Below are 14,517 nucleotides of genomic sequence, written 5' to 3'. Positions count from 1 at the left end.
GTAAGTGGCCTCAGCCAGCAGCCACAGGCCCTGGTGTGGTGTAAGTGGCCTCAGCCAGCAGCCACAGGCCCTGGTGTGGTGTAAGTGGCCTCAGAAGCAAATAAGGCCGTGGTGTGGTGTAAGTGGCCTAAGCCAGAGCCACAGGCCCTGGTGTGGTGTAAGTGGCCTCAATAGCAACTAAGGCCCTGGTGTGGTGTAAGTGGCCTCATCCAGCAGCCACAGGCCTTGGTGTGGTGTAAGTCGCCTCATCCAGCAGCCACAGGCCCTGGTGTGGTGTAAGTGGCCTCAGCCAGTGCCACAGGCCCTGGTGTGGTGTAAGTGGCCTGAGCAAGAGCCACAGACCCTGGTGTGGTGTAATTGGCCTCAATAGCAACTAATGCCCTGGTGTGGTGTAGGTGGCCTCAGCCAGCAGCCACAGGCCCTGGTGTGGTGTAAGTGGCCTCAGCCAGCAACCACAGGCCCTGATGTGGTGTAAGTGGCCCCAGCCGGTCACTCAGGCCCTGGTGTGGTGTAAGTGGCATCAGCTAGCAGCACAAGACATTGGAAAAGAGCCAAAAGCAATGTCGTTAATGTGCCCTCATTAATGGGCAGCTGCTTTTGGTCTTTTAATACACCCCTTCTCTGGATCAAAAGCGGTTCAATGACATGAAAATGAAAGGCTTACAGCACCAGGTATTCCAAGGAAGTCTCCCATCCAAGTACTAACCAAGCCCAGCCCTGCTTAGCTTCCGAGATCAGACGAGGTCAGGCGTGCTCAGGGTGGTATGGCCGTAAGCTGCTGGCCCCAGCACAATGTCTCAATTTATGGATTCAAGTGATTAGGTGGCAAGTACCTGAAGTTACGAAGACAATCCTATAACCATACCTGCATGTTTGCATAATACCCTAACCCAAAGGCTCAGTTTAGCATTTATCCAACAGCACAGGCCCTGGATTGTTGAAGATGGCCTCAGGAACCAGAACAGGGCCTGGTGTGTTGTACATGGCCACAGCTAGCAGCACAGGGCCTGGTTTGGTGAAGATGGCCTCGGCCAGAAGCACAGGGCCTGGTGTGATATGAGTGGCCTGAGCAAGAGCCACAGGCCCTGGTGTGGTGTAAGTGGCCTCAGCCAGCAGCCACAGGCCCTGGTGTGGTGTAAGTGACCTCAGCCAGAGCCACAGGCCCTGGTGTGGTGTAAGTGGCCTCAGCCAGCAGCCACAGGCCCTGGTGTGGTGTAAGTGGCCTCAGCCAGTGCCACAGGCCCTGGTGTGGTCTAAGTGGCCTGAGCAAGAGTCACAGACCCTGGTGTGGTGTAATTGGCCTCAATAGCAACTAATGCCCTGGTGTGGTGTAGGTGGCCTCAGCCAGCAGCCACAGGCCCTGGTGTGGTGTAAGTGGCCTCAGCCAGTGCCACAGGCCCTGGTGTGGTGTAAGTTGCCTGAGCAAGAGCCACAGACCCTGGTGTGGTGTAATTGGCCTCAATAGCAACTAATGCCCTGGTGTGGTGTAAGTGGCCTCAGCCAGCAGCCACAGGCCCTGGTGTGGTGTAAGTGGCCTCAGCCAGTGCCACAGGCCCTGGTGTGGTGTAAGTGGCCTGAGCAAGAGCCACAGACCCTGGTGTGGTGTAATTGGCCTCAATAGCAACTAATGCCCTGGTGTGGTGTAAGTGGCCTCAGCCAGCAGCCACAGGCCCTGATGTGGTGTAAGTGGCCCCAGCCGGTCACTCAGGCCCTGGTGTGGTGTAGGTGGCATCAGCTAGCAGCACAAGACATTGGAAAACAGCCAAAAGCAATGTCGTTAATGTGCCCTCATTAATGGGCAGCTGCTTTTGGTCTTTTAATACACCCCTTCTCTGGATCAAAAGCGGTTCAATGACATGAAAATGAAAGGCTTACAGCACCAGGTATTCCCAGGTAGTCTCCCATCCAAGTACTAACCAAGCCCAGCCCTGCTTAGCTTCCGAGATCAGACGAGGTCGGGCGTGCTCAGGGTGGTATGGCCGTAAGCTGCTGGCCCCAGCACAATGTCTCAATTTATGGATTCAACTGATTAGGTGGCAAGTACCTGAAGTTACGAAGACAATCCTTTAACCATACCTGCATGTTTGCATAATACCCTAACCCAAAGGCTCAGTTTAGCATTTATCTAACAGCACAGGCCCTGGATTGTTGAAGATGGCCTCAGGAACCAGCACAGGGCCTGGTGTGTTGTACATGGCCACAGCTAGCAGCACAGGGCCTGGTTTGGTGAAGATGGCCTCGGCCAGAAGCGCAGGGCCTGGTGTGATGTGAGTGGCCTGAGCAAGAGCCACAGGCCCTGGTGTGGTGTAAGTAGCCTCAGCCAGAAGCCACAGGCACTGGTGTGGTGTAAGTGGCCTCAGCCAGCAGCCACAGGCCCTGGTGTGGTGTAAGTGGCCTCAGCCAGCAGCCACAGGCCCTGGTGTGGTGTAAGTGGCCTCAGCCAGCAGCCACAGGCCCTGGTGTGGTGTAAGTGGCCTCAGCCAGAGCCACAGGCCCTGGTGTGGTGTAAGTGGCCTCAGCCAGTGCCACAGGCCCTGGTGTGGTGTAAGTGGCCTGAGCAAGAGCCACAGACCCTGGTGTGGTGTAATTGGCCTCAATAGCAACTAATGCCCTGGTGTGGTGTAGGTGGCCTCAGCCAGCAGCCACAGGCCCTGGTGTGGTGTAAGTGGCATCAATAGCAACTAATGCCCTGGTGTGGTGTAAGTGGCCTCAGCCAGCAGCCACAGGCCCTGGTGTGGTGTAAGTGGCCTGAGCAAGAGCCACAGACCCTGGTGTGGTGTAATTGGCCTCAATAGCAACTAAGGCCCTGGTGTGGTGTAGGTGGCCTCAGCCAGCAGCCACAGGCCCTGGTGTGGTGTAAGTGGCCTCAGCCAGAGCCACAGGCCCTGGTGTGGTGTAATTGGCCTCAATAGCAACTAAGGCCCTGGTGTGGTGTAAGTGGCCTCAGCCAGAGCCACAGGCCCTGGTGTGGTGTAAGTGGCCTCAGCCAGAGCCACAGGCCATGGTGTGGTGTAAGTGGCCTCAATAGCAACTAAGGCCCTGGTGTGGTGTAAGTGGCCTCAGCCAGAGCCACAGGCCCTGGTGTGGTGTAAGTGGCCTGAGCAAGAGCCACAGACCCTGGTGTGGTGTAATTGGCCTCAATAGCAACTAATGCCCTGGTGTGGTGTAAGTGGCCTCAGCCAGCAGCCACAGGCCCTGGTGTGGTGTAAGTGGCCTCAGCCAGCAGCCACAGGCCCTGGTGTGGTGTAAGTGGCCTCAGAAGCAAATAAGGCCGTGGTGTGGTGTATGTGGCCTCAGCCAGCAGCCACAGGCCCTGGTGTGGTGTAAGTGGCCTCAATAGCAACTAAGGCCCTGGTGTGGTGTAAGTGGCCTCAGCCAGCAGCCACAGGCCTTGGTGTGGTGTAAGTCGCCTCATCCAGCAGCCACAGGCCCTGGTGTGGTGTAAGTGGCCTCAGCCAGAGCCACAGGCCCTGGTGTGGTGTAATTGGCCTCAATAGCAACTAATGCCCTGGTGTGGTGTAAGTGGCCTCAGCCAGCAGCCACAGGCCCTGATGTGGTGTAAGTGGCCGCAGCCGGTCACTCAGGCCCTGGTGTGGTGTAAGTGGCCTCAGCCAGCAGCCACAGGCCCTGGTGTGGTGTAGGTGGCCTCAGCCAGTGCCACAGGCCCTGGTGTGGTGTAATTGGCCTCAATAGCAACTAAGGCCCTGGTGTGGTGTATGTGGCCTCAGCCAGCAGCCACAGGCCCTGGTGTGGTGTACATGGCCACAGCCAGCAGCCACAGGCCCTGGTGTGGTGTAAGTGGCCTCAGAAGCAAATAAGGCCGTGGTGTGGTGTAAGTGGCCTAAGCCAGAGCCACAGGCCCTGGTGTGGTGTAAGTGGCCTCAATAGCAACTAAGGCCCTGGTGTGGTGTAAGTGGCCTCATCCAGCAGCCACAGGCCTTGGTGTGGTGTAAGTCGCCTCATCCAGCAGCCACAGGCCCTGGTGTGGTGTAAGTGGCCTCAGCCAGTGCCACAGGCCCTGGTGTGGTGTAAGTGGCCTGAGCAAGAGCCACAGACCCTGGTGTGGTGTAATTGGCCTCAATAGCAACTAATGCCCTGGTGTGGTGTAGGTGGCCTCAGCCAGCAGCCACAGGCCCTGGTGTGGTGTAAGTGGCCTCAGCCAGCAACCACAGGCCCTGATGTGGTGTAAGTGGCCCCAGCCGGTCACTCAGGCCCTGGTGTGGTGTAAGTGGCATCAGCTAGCAGCACAAGACATTGGAAAAGAGCCAAAAGCAATGTCGTTAATGTGCCCTCATTAATGGGCAGCTGCTTTTGGTCTTTTAATACACCCCTTCTCTGGATCAAAAGCGGTTCAATGACATGAAAATGAAAGGCTTACAGCACCAGGTATTCCAAGGAAGTCTCCCATCCAAGTACTAACCAAGCCCAGCCCTGCTTAGCTTCCGAGATCAGACGAGGTCAGGCGTGCTCAGGGTGGTATGGCCGTAAGCTGCTGGCCACAGCACAATGTCTCAATTTATGGATTCAAGTGATTAGGTGGCAAGTACCTGAAGTTACGAAGACAATCCTATAACCATACATGCATGTTTGCATAATACCCTAACCCAAAGGCTCAGTTTAGCATTTATCCAACAGCACAGGCCCTGGATTGTTGAAGATGGCCTCAGGAACCAGAACAGGGCCTGGTGTGTTGTACATGGCCACAGCTAGCAGCACAGGGCCTGGTTTGGTGAAGATGGCCTCGGCCAGAAGCACAGGGCCTGGTGTGATATGAGTGGCCTGAGCAAGAGCCACAGGCCCTGGTGTGGTGTAAGTGGCCTCAGCCAGCAGCCACAGGCCCTGGTGTGGTGTAAGTGACCTCAGCCAGAGCCACAGGCCCTGGTGTGGTGTAAGTGGCCTCAGCCAGCAGCCACAGGCCCTGGTGTGGTGTAAGTGGCCTCAGCCAGTGCCACAGGCCCTGGTGTGGTCTAAGTGGCCTGAGCAAGAGTCACAGACCCTGGTGTGGTGTAATTGGCCTCAATAGCAACTAATGCCCTGGTGTGGTGTAGTTGGCCTCAGCCAGCAGCCACAGGCCCTGGTGTGGTGTAAGTGGCCTCAGCCAGTGCCACAGGCCCTGGTGTGGTGTAAGTGGCCTGAGCAAGAGCCACAGACCCTGGTGTGGTGTAATTGGCCTCAATAGCAACTAATGCCCTGGTGTGGTGTAAGTGGCCTCAGCCAGCAGCCACAGGCCCTGGTGTGGTGTAAGTGGCCTCAGCCAGCAGCCACAGGCCCTGATGTGGTGTAAGTGGCCCCAGCCGGTCACTCAGGCCCTGGTGTGGTGTAGGTGGCATCAGCTAGCAGCACAAGACATTGGAAAACAGCCAAAAGCAATGTCGTTAATGTGCCCTCATTAATGGGCAGCTGCTTTTGGTCTTTTAATACACCCCTTCTCTGGATCAAAAGCGGTTCAATGACATGAAAATGAAAGGCTTACAGCACCAGGTATTCCCAGGTAGTCTCCCATCCAAGTACTAACCAAGCCCAGCCCTGCTTAGCTTCCGAGATCAGACGAGGTCGGGCGTGCTCAGGGTGGTATGGCCGTAAGCTGCTGGCCCCAGCACAATGTCTCAATTTATGGATTCAAGTGATTAGGTGGCAAGTACCTGAAGTTACGAAGACAATCCTTTAACCATACCTGCATGTTTGCATAATACCCTAACCCAAAGGCTCAGTTTAGCATTTATCTAACAGCACAGGCCCTGGATTGTTGAAGATGGCCTCAGGAACCAGCACAGGGCCTGGTGTGTTGTACATGGCCACAGCTAGCAGCACAGGGCTTGGTTTGGTGAAGATGGCCTCGGCCAGAAGCGCAGGGCCTGGTGTGATGTGAGTGGCCTGAGCAAGAGCCACAGGCCCTGGTGTGGTGTAAGTGGCCTCAGCCAGAAGCCACAGGCACTGGTGTGGTGTAAGTGGCCTCAGCCAGCAGCCACAGGCCCTGGTGTGGTGTAAGTGGCCTCAGCCAGCAGCCACAGGCCCTGGTGTGGTGTAAGTGGCCTCAGCCAGTAGCCACAGGCCCTGGTGTGGTGTAAGTGGCCTCAGCCAGAGCCACAGGTCCTGGTGTGGTGTAAGTGGCCTCAGCCAGTGCCACAGGCCCTGGTGTGGTGTAAGTGGCCTGAGCAAGAGCCACAGACCCTGGTGTGGTGTAATTGGCCTCAATAGCAACTAATGCCCTGGTGTGGTGTAGGTGGCCTCAGCCAGCAGCCACAGGCCCTGGTGTGGTGTAAGTGGCCTCAATAGCAACTAATGCCCTGGTGTGGTGTAAGTGGCCTGAGCAAGAGCCACAGACCCTGGTGTGGTGTAATTGGCCTCAATAGCAACTAAGGCCCTGGTGTGGTGTAGGTGGCCTCAGCCAGCAGCCACAGGCCCTGGTGTGGTGTAAGTGGCCTCAGCCAGCAGCCACAGGCCCTGATGTGGTGTAAGTGGCCCCAGCCGGTCACTCAGGCCCTGGTGTGGTGTAGGTGGCATCAGCTAGCAGCACAAGACATTGGAAAACAGCCAAAAGCAATGTCGTTAATGTGCCCTCATTAATGGGCAGCTGCTTTTGGTCTTTTAATATACCCCTTCTCTGGATCAAAAGCGGTTCAATGACATGAAAATGAAAGGCTTACAGCACCAGGTATTGCCAGGCAGTCTCCCATCCAAGTACTAACCAAGCCCAGCCCTGCTTAGCTTCCGAGATCAGACGAGGTCGGGCGTGCTCAGGGTGGTATGGCCGTAAGCTGCTGGCCCCAGCACAATGTCTCAATTTATGGATTCAACTGATTAGGTGGCAAGTACCTGAAGTTACGAAGACAATCCTTTAACCATACCTGCATGTTTGCATAATACCCTAACCCAAAGGCTCAGTTTAGCATTTATCTAACAGCACAGGCCCTGGATTGTTGAAGATGGCCTCAGGAACCAGCACAGGGCCTGGTGTGTTGTACATGGCCACAGCTAGCAGCACAGGGCCTGGTTTGGTGAAGATGGCCTCGGCCAGAAGCGCAGGGCCTGGTGTGATGTGAGTGGCCTGAGCAAGAGCCACAGGCCCTGGTGTGGTGTAAGTGGCCTCAGCCAGAAGCCACAGGCACTGGTGTGGTGTAAGTGGCCTCAGCCAGCAGCCACAGGCCCTGGTGTGGTGTAAGTGGCCTCAGCCAGCAGCCACAGGCCCTGGTGTGGTGTAAGTGGCCTCAGCCAGCAGCCACAGGCCCTGGTGTGGTGTAAGTGGCCTCAGCCAGAGCCACAGGCCCTGGTGTGGTGTAAGTGGCCTCAGCCAGTGCCACAGGCCCTGGTGTGGTGTAAGTGGCCTGAGCAAGAGCCACAGACCCTGGTGTGGTGTAATTGGCCTCAATAGCAACTAATGCCCTGGTGTGGTGTAGGTGGCCTCAGCCAGCAGCCACAGGCCCTGGTGTGGTGTAAGTGGCCTCAGCCAGCAGCCACAGGCCCTGGTGTGGTGTAAGTGGCCTGAGCAAGAGCCACAGACCCTGGTGTGGTGTAATTGGCCTCAATAGCAACTAAGGCCCTGGTGTGGTGTAGGTGGCCTCAGCCAGCAGCCACAGGCCCTGGTGTGGTGTAAGTGGCCTCAGCCAGCAGCCACAGGCCCTGGTGTGGTGTAAGTGGCCTCAGAAGCAAATAAGGCCGTGGTGTGGTGTATGTGGCCTCAGCCAGCAGCCACAGGCCCTGGTGTGGTGTAAGTGGCCTCAATAGCAACTAAGGCCCTGGTGTGGTGTAAGTGGCCTCAGCCAGCAGCCACAGGCCTTGGTGTGGTGTAAGTCGCCTCATCCAGCAGCCACAGGCCCTGGTGTGGTGTAAGTGGCCTCAGCCAGAGCCACAGGCCCTGGTGTGGTGTAATTGGCCTCAATAGCAACTAATGCCCTGGTGTGGTGTAAGTGGCCTCAGCCAGCAGCCACAGGCCCTGGTGTGGTGTAAGTGGCCTCAGCCAGCAGCCACAGGCCCTGATGTGGTGTAAGTGGCCGCAGCCGGTCACTCAGGCCCTGGTGTGGTGTAGGTGGCCTCAGCCAGCAGCCACAGGCCTTGGTGTGGTGTAAGTCGCCTCATCCAGCAGCCACAGGCCCTGGTGTGGTGTAAGTGGCCTCAGCCAGAGCCACAGGCCCTGATGTGGTGTAAGTGGCCCCAGCCGGTCACTCAGGCCCTGGTGTGGTGTAGGTGGCATCAGCTAGCAGCACAAGACATTGGAAAACAGCCAAAAGCAGTGTCGTTAATGTGCCCTCATTAATGGGCAGCTGCTTTTGGTCTTTTAATACACCCCTTCTCTGGATCAAAAGCAGTTCAATGACATGAAAATGAAAGGCTTACAGCACCAGGTATTCCCAGGCAGTCTCCCATCCAAGTACTAACCAAGCCCAGCCCTGCTTAACTTCTGAGATCAGACGAGGTCGGGCGTGCTCAGGGTGGTATGGCCGTAAGCTGCTGGCCCCAGCACAATGTCTCAATTTATGGGTTCAAGTGATTAGGTGGCAAGTACCTGAAGTTACGAAGACAATCCTATAACCATAACTGCATGTTTGCATAATACCCTAACCCAAAGGCTCAGTTTGGCATTTATCCAACAGCACAGGCCCTGGATTGTTGAAGATGGCCTCTGGAACCAGCACAGGGCCTGGTGTGTTGTACATGGCCACAGCTAGCAGCACAGGGCCTGGTTGGGTGAAGATGGCCTCGGCCAGAAGCACAGGGTCTGGTGTGATATGAGTGGCCTGAGCCAGAGCCACAGGCCCTGGTGTGGTGTAAGTGGCCTCAGCCAGCAGCCACAGGCCCTGGTGTGGTGTAAGTGGCCTCAGCCAGCAGCCACAGGCCCTGGTGTGGTGTAAGTGGCCTCAGCCAGTGCCACAGGCCCTGGTGTGGTGTAATTGGCCTCAATAGCAACTAAGGCCCTGGTGTGGTGTATGTGGCCTCAGCCAGCAGCCACAGGCCCTGGTGTGGTGTACATGGCCACAGCCAGCAGCCACAGGCCCTGGTGTGGTGTAAGTGGCCTCAATAGCAACTAAGGCCCTGGTGTGGTGTAAGTGGCCTCAGCCAGCAGCCACAGGCCTTGGTGTGGTGTAAGTCGCCTCATCCAGCAGCCACAGGCCTTGGTGTGGTGTAAGTCGCCTCATCCAGCAGCCACAGGCACTGGTGTGGTGTAAGTGGCCTCAGCCAGCAGCCACAGGCCCTGGTGTGGTGTAAGTGGCCTCAGCCAGTGCCACAGGCCCTGGTGTGGTGTAAGTGGCCTGAGCAAGAGCCACAGACCCTGGTGTGGTGTAATTGGCCTCAATAGCAACTAATGCCCTGGTGTGGTGTAAGTGGCCTCAGCCAGCAGCCACAGGCCCTGGTGTGGTGTAAGTGGCCTCAGCCAGCAGCCACAGGCCCTGGTGTGGTGTAAGTGGCCTCAGAAGCAAATAAGGCCGTGGTGTGGTGTAAGTGGCCTAAGCCAGAGCCACAGGCCCTGGTGTGGTGTAAGTGGCCTCAATAGCAACTAAGGCCCTGGTGTGGTGTAAGTGGCCTCATCCAGCAGCCACAGGCCTTGGTGTGGTGTAAGTCGCCTCATCCAGCAGCCACAGGCCCTGGTGTGGTGTAAGTGGCCTCAGCCAGTGCCACAGGCCCTGGTGTGGTGTAAGTGGCCTGAGCAAGAGCCACAGACCCTGGTGTGGTGTAATTGGCCTCAATAGCAACTAATGCCCTGGTGTGGTGTAGGTGGCCTCAGCCAGCAGCCACAGGCCCTGGTGTGGTGTAAGTGGCCTCAGCCAGCAACCACAGGCCCTGATGTGGTGTAAGTGGCCCCAGCCGGTCACTCAGGCCCTGGTGTGGTGTAAGTGGCATCAGCTAGCAGCACAAGACATTGGAAAAGAGCCAAAAGCAATGTCGTTAATGTGCCCTCATTAATGGGCAGCTGCTTTTGGTCTTTTAATACACCCCTTCTCTGGATCAAAAGCGGTTCAATGACATGAAAATGAAAGGCTTACAGCACCAGGTATTCCAAGGAAGTCTCCCATCCAAGTACTAACCAAGCCCAGCCCTGCTTAGCTTCCGAGATCAGACGAGGTCAGGCGTGCTCAGGGTGGTATGGCCGTAAGCTGCTGGCTCCAGCACAATGTCTCAATTTATGGATTCAAGTAATTAGGTGGCAAGTACCTGAAGTTACGAAGACAATCCTATAACCATACCTGCATGTTTGCATAATACCCTAACCCAAAGGCTCAGTTTAGCATTTATCCAACAGCACAGGCCCTGGATTGTTGAAGATGGCCTCAGGAACCAGAACAGGGCCTGGTTTGGTGAAGATGGCCTCGGCCAGAAGCACAGGCCCTGGTGTGATATGAGTGGCCTGAGCAAGAGCCACAGGCCCTGGTGTGGTGTAATTGGCCTCAATAGCAACTAAGGCCCTGGTGTGGTGTAAGTGGCCTCAGCCAGAGCCACAGGCCCTGGTGTGGTGTAAGTGGCCTCAGCCAGAGCCACAGGCCATGGTGTGGTGTAAGTGGCCTCAATAGCAACTAAGGCCCTGGTGTGGTGTAAGTGGCCTCAGCCAGAGCCACAGGCCCTGGTGTGGTGTAAGTGGCCTGAGCAAGAGCCACAGACCCTGGTGTGGTGTAATTGGCCTCAATAGCAACTAATGCCCTGGTGTGGTGTAAGTGGCCTCAGCCAGCAGCCACAGGCCCTGGTGTGGTGTAAGTGGCCTGAGCAAGAGCCACAGACCCTGGTGTGGTGTAATTGGCCTCAATAGCAACTAAGGCCCTGGTGTGGTGTAGGTGGCCTCAGCCAGCAGCCACAGGCCCTGGTGTGGTGTAAGTGGCCTCAGCCAGCAGCCACAGGCCCTGGTGTGGTGTAAGTGGCCTCAGAAGCAAATAAGGCCGTGGTGTGGTGTATGTGGCCTCAGCCAGCAGCCACAGGCCCTGGTGTGGTGTAAGTGGCCTCAATAGCAACTAAGGCCCTGGTGTGGTGTAAGTGGCCTCAGCCAGCAGCCACAGGCCTTGGTGTGGTGTAAGTCGCCTCATCCAGCAGCCACAGGCCCTGGTGTGGTGTAAGTGGCCTCAGCCAGAGCCACAGGCCCTGGTGTGGTGTAATTGGCCTCAATAGCAACTAATGCCCTGGTGTGGTGTAAGTGGCCTCAGCCAGCAGCCACAGGCCCTGGTGTGGTGTAAGTGGCCTCAGCCAGCAGCCACAGGCCCTGATGTGGTGTAAGTGGCCGCAGCCGGTCACTCAGGCCCTGGTGTGGTGTAGGTGGCCTCAGCCAGCAGCCACAGGCCTTGGTGTGGTGTAAGTCGCCTCATCCAGCAGCCACAGGCCCTGGTGTGGTGTAAGTGGCCTCAGCCAGAGCCACAGGCCCTGATGTGGTGTAAGTGGCCCCAGCCGGTCACTCAGGCCCTGGTGTGGTGTAGGTGGCATCAGCTAGCAGCACAAGACATTGGAAAACAGCCAAAAGCAGTGTCGTTAATGTGCCCTCATTAATGGGCAGCTGCTTTTGGTCTTTTAATACACCCCTTCTCTGGATCAAAAGCAGTTCAATGACATGAAAATGAAAGGCTTACAGCACCAGGTATTCCCAGGCAGTCTCCCATCCAAGTACTAACCAAGCCCAGCCCTGCTTAGCTTCCGAGATCAGACGAGGTCGGGCGTGCTCAGGGTGGTATGGCCGTAAGCTGCTGGCCCCAGCACAATGTCTCAATTTATGGATTCAAGTGATTAGGTGGCAAGTACCTGAAGTTACGAAGACAATCCTATAACCATAACTGCATGTTTGCATAATACCCTAACCCAAAGGCTCAGTTTGGCATTTATCCAACAGCACAGGCCCTGGATTGTTGAAGATGGCCTCTGGAACCAGCACAGGGCCTGGTGTGTTGTACATGGCCACAGCTAGCAGCACAGGGCCTGGTTGGGTGAAGATGGCCTCGGCCAGAAGCACAGGGTCTGGTGTGATATGAGTGGCCTGAGCCAGAGCCACAGGCCCTGGTGTGGTGTAAGTGGCCTCAGCCAGCAGCCACAGGCCCTGGTGTGGTGTAAGTGGCCTCAGCCAGCAGCCACAGGCCCTGGTGTGGTGTAAGTGGCCTCAGCCAGTGCCACAGGCCCTGGTGTGGTGTAATTGGCCTCAATAGCAACTAAGGCCCTGGTGTGGTGTAAGTGGCCTCAGCCAGCAGCCACAGGCCCTGGTGTGGTGTACATGGCCACAGCCAGCAGCCACAGGCCCTGGTGTGGTGTAAGTGGCCTCAATAGCAACTAAGGCCCTGGTGTGGTGTAAGTGGCCTCAGCCAGCAGCCACAGGCCTTGGTGTGGTGTAAGTCGCCTCATCCAGCAGCCACAGGCCTTGGTGTGGTGTAAGTCGCCTCATCCAGCAGCCACAGGCACTGGTGTGGTGTAAGTGGCCTCAGCCAGCAGCCACAGGCCCTGGTGTGGTGTAAATGGCCTCAGCCAGTGCCACAGGCCCTGGTGTGGTGTAAGTGGCCTGAGCAAGAGCCACAGACCCTGGTGTGGTGTAATTGGCCTCAATAGCAACTAATGCCCTGGTGTGGTGTAAGTGGCCTCAGCCAGCAGCCACAGGCCCTGGTGTGGTGTAAGTGGCCTCAGCCAGCAGCCACAGGCCCTGGTGTGGTGTAAGTGGCCTCAGAAGCAAATAAGGCCGTGGTGTGGTGTAAGTGGCCTAAGCCAGAGCCACAGGCCCTGGTGTGGTGTAAGTGGCCTCAATAGCAACTAAGGCCCTGGTGTGGTGTAAGTGGCCTCATCCAGCAGCCACAGGCCTTGGTGTGGTGTAAGTCGCCTCATCCAGCAGCCACAGGCCCTGGTGTGGTGTAAGTGGCCTCAGCCAGTGCCACAGGCCCTGGTGTGGTGTAAGTGGCCTGAGCAAGAGCCACAGACCCTGGTGTGGTGTAATTGGCCTCAATAGCAACTAATGCCCTGGTGTGGTGTAGGTGGCCTCAGCCAGCAGCCACAGGCCCTGGTGTGGTGTAAGTGGCCTCAGCCAGCAACCACAGGCCCTGATGTGGTGTAAGTGGCCCCAGCCGGTCACTCAGGCCCTGGTGTGGTGTAAGTGGCATCAGCTAGCAGCACAAGACATTGGAAAAGAGCCAAAAGCAATGTCGTTAATGTGCCCTCATTAATGGGCAGCTGCTTTTGGTCTTTTAATACACCCCTTCTCTGGATCAAAAGCGGTTCAATGACATGAAAATGAAAGGCTTACAGCACCAGGTATTCCAAGGAAGTCTCCCATCCAAGTACTAACCAAGCCCAGCCCTGCTTAGCTTCCGAGATCAGACGAGGTCAGGCGTGCTCAGGGTGGTATGGCCGTAAGCTGCTGGCCCCAGCACAATGTCTCAATTTATGGATTCAAGTGATTAGGTGGCAAGTACCTGAAGTTACGAAGACAATCCTATAACCATACCTGCATGTTTGCATAATACCCTAACCCAAAGGCTCAGTTTAGCATTTATCCAACAGCACAGGCCCTGGATTGTTGAAGATGGCCTCAGGAACCAGAACAGGGCCTGGTGTGTTGTACATGGCCACAGCTAGCAGCACAGGGCCTGGTTTGGTGAAGATGGCCTCGGCCAGAAGCACAGGGCCTGGTGTGATATGAGTGGCCTGAGCAAGAGCCACAGGCCCTGGTGTGGTGTAATTGGCCTCAATAGCAACTAAGGCCCTGGTGTGGTGTAAGTGGCCTCAGAAGCAAATAAGGCCGTGGTGTGGTGTATGTGGCCTCAGCCAGGAGCCACAGGCCCTGGTGTGGTGTAAGTGGCCTCAATAGCAACTAAGGCCCTGGTGTGGTGTAAGTGGCCTCAGCCAGCAGCCACAGGCCTTGGTGTGGTGTAAGTCACCTCAGCCAGAAGCCACAGGCACTGGTGTGGTGTAAGTGGCCTCAGCCAGCAGCCACAGGCCCTGGTGTGGTGTAAGTGGCCTCAGCCAGCAGCCACAGGCCCTGGTGTGGTGTAAGTGGCCTCAGCCAGCAGCCACAGGCCCTGGTGTGGTGTAAGTGGCCTGAGCAAGAGTCACAGACCCTTGTGTGGTGTATTTGGCCTCAATAGCAACTAATGCACTGGTGTGGTGTAAGTGGCCTCAGCCAGCAGCCACAGGCCCTGGTGTGGTGTAAGTGGCCTCAGCCAGTGCCACAGGCCCTGGTGTGGTGTAAGTGGCCTGAGCAAGAGCCACAGACCCTGGTGTGGTGTAATTGGCCTCAATAGCAACTAATGCCCTGGTGTGGTGTAGGTGGCCTCAGCCAGCAGCCACAGGCCCTGGTGTGGTGTAAGTGGCCTCAGCCAGTGCCACAGGCCCTGGTGTGGTGTAAGTGGCCTGAGCAAGAGTCACAGACCCTGGTGTGGTGTAATTGGCCTCAATAGCAACTAATGCCCTGGTGTGGTGTAGGTGGCCTCAGCCAGCAGCCACAGGCCCTGGTGTGGTGTAAGTGGCCTCAGCCAGTGCCACAGGCCCTGGTGTGGTGTAAGTGGCCTCAATAGCAACTAATGCCCTGGTGTGGTGTAAGTGGCCTCAGCCAGCAGCCACAGGCCCTGGTGT

At 56.7% G+C, this 14,517-nt stretch overlaps 9 non-coding genes across 9 annotated transcripts; all 9 read right to left on the bottom strand.

The window, feature by feature from the left end:
• Positions 1–657: 657 nt before the first annotated feature.
• Positions 658–776, bottom strand: LOC143417356 (5S ribosomal RNA). The gene has a single exon (XR_013097577.1). It is a non-coding gene; the product is annotated as a 5S ribosomal RNA (ribosomal RNA).
• A 1,092-nt stretch (positions 777–1,868) lies between these two features.
• Positions 1,869–1,987, bottom strand: LOC143417339 (5S ribosomal RNA). The gene has a single exon (XR_013097560.1). It is a non-coding gene; the product is annotated as a 5S ribosomal RNA (ribosomal RNA).
• A 2,384-nt stretch (positions 1,988–4,371) lies between these two features.
• Positions 4,372–4,490, bottom strand: LOC143417355 (5S ribosomal RNA). The gene has a single exon (XR_013097576.1). It is a non-coding gene; the product is annotated as a 5S ribosomal RNA (ribosomal RNA).
• A 976-nt stretch (positions 4,491–5,466) lies between these two features.
• LOC143417328 (5S ribosomal RNA) lies at positions 5,467–5,585 on the bottom strand. Its single transcript, XR_013097549.1, has one exon. It is a non-coding gene; the product is annotated as a 5S ribosomal RNA (ribosomal RNA).
• Positions 5,586–6,640: 1,055 nt separating this feature from the next.
• Positions 6,641–6,759, bottom strand: LOC143417450 (5S ribosomal RNA). Its single transcript, XR_013097671.1, has one exon. It is a non-coding gene; the product is annotated as a 5S ribosomal RNA (ribosomal RNA).
• A 1,568-nt stretch (positions 6,760–8,327) lies between these two features.
• Positions 8,328–8,446, bottom strand: LOC143417271 (5S ribosomal RNA). Its single transcript, XR_013097490.1, has one exon. It is a non-coding gene; the product is annotated as a 5S ribosomal RNA (ribosomal RNA).
• A 1,527-nt stretch (positions 8,447–9,973) lies between these two features.
• Positions 9,974–10,092, bottom strand: LOC143417354 (5S ribosomal RNA). Its single transcript, XR_013097575.1, has one exon. It is a non-coding gene; the product is annotated as a 5S ribosomal RNA (ribosomal RNA).
• Positions 10,093–11,536: 1,444 nt separating this feature from the next.
• On the bottom strand, positions 11,537–11,655 carry LOC143417722 (5S ribosomal RNA). The gene has a single exon (XR_013097870.1). It is a non-coding gene; the product is annotated as a 5S ribosomal RNA (ribosomal RNA).
• A 1,527-nt stretch (positions 11,656–13,182) lies between these two features.
• Positions 13,183–13,301, bottom strand: LOC143417353 (5S ribosomal RNA). Its single transcript, XR_013097574.1, has one exon. It is a non-coding gene; the product is annotated as a 5S ribosomal RNA (ribosomal RNA).
• Positions 13,302–14,517: the final 1,216 nt, after the last annotated feature.

This window comes from Maylandia zebra, linkage group LG3 (genome assembly GCF_041146795.1).
Source record: "Maylandia zebra isolate NMK-2024a linkage group LG3, Mzebra_GT3a, whole genome shotgun sequence".
NCBI classification, from domain to species: domain Eukaryota; kingdom Metazoa; phylum Chordata; class Actinopteri; order Cichliformes; family Cichlidae; genus Maylandia; species Maylandia zebra.
This window is presented reverse-complemented; position numbering and strand designations above follow the sequence as displayed.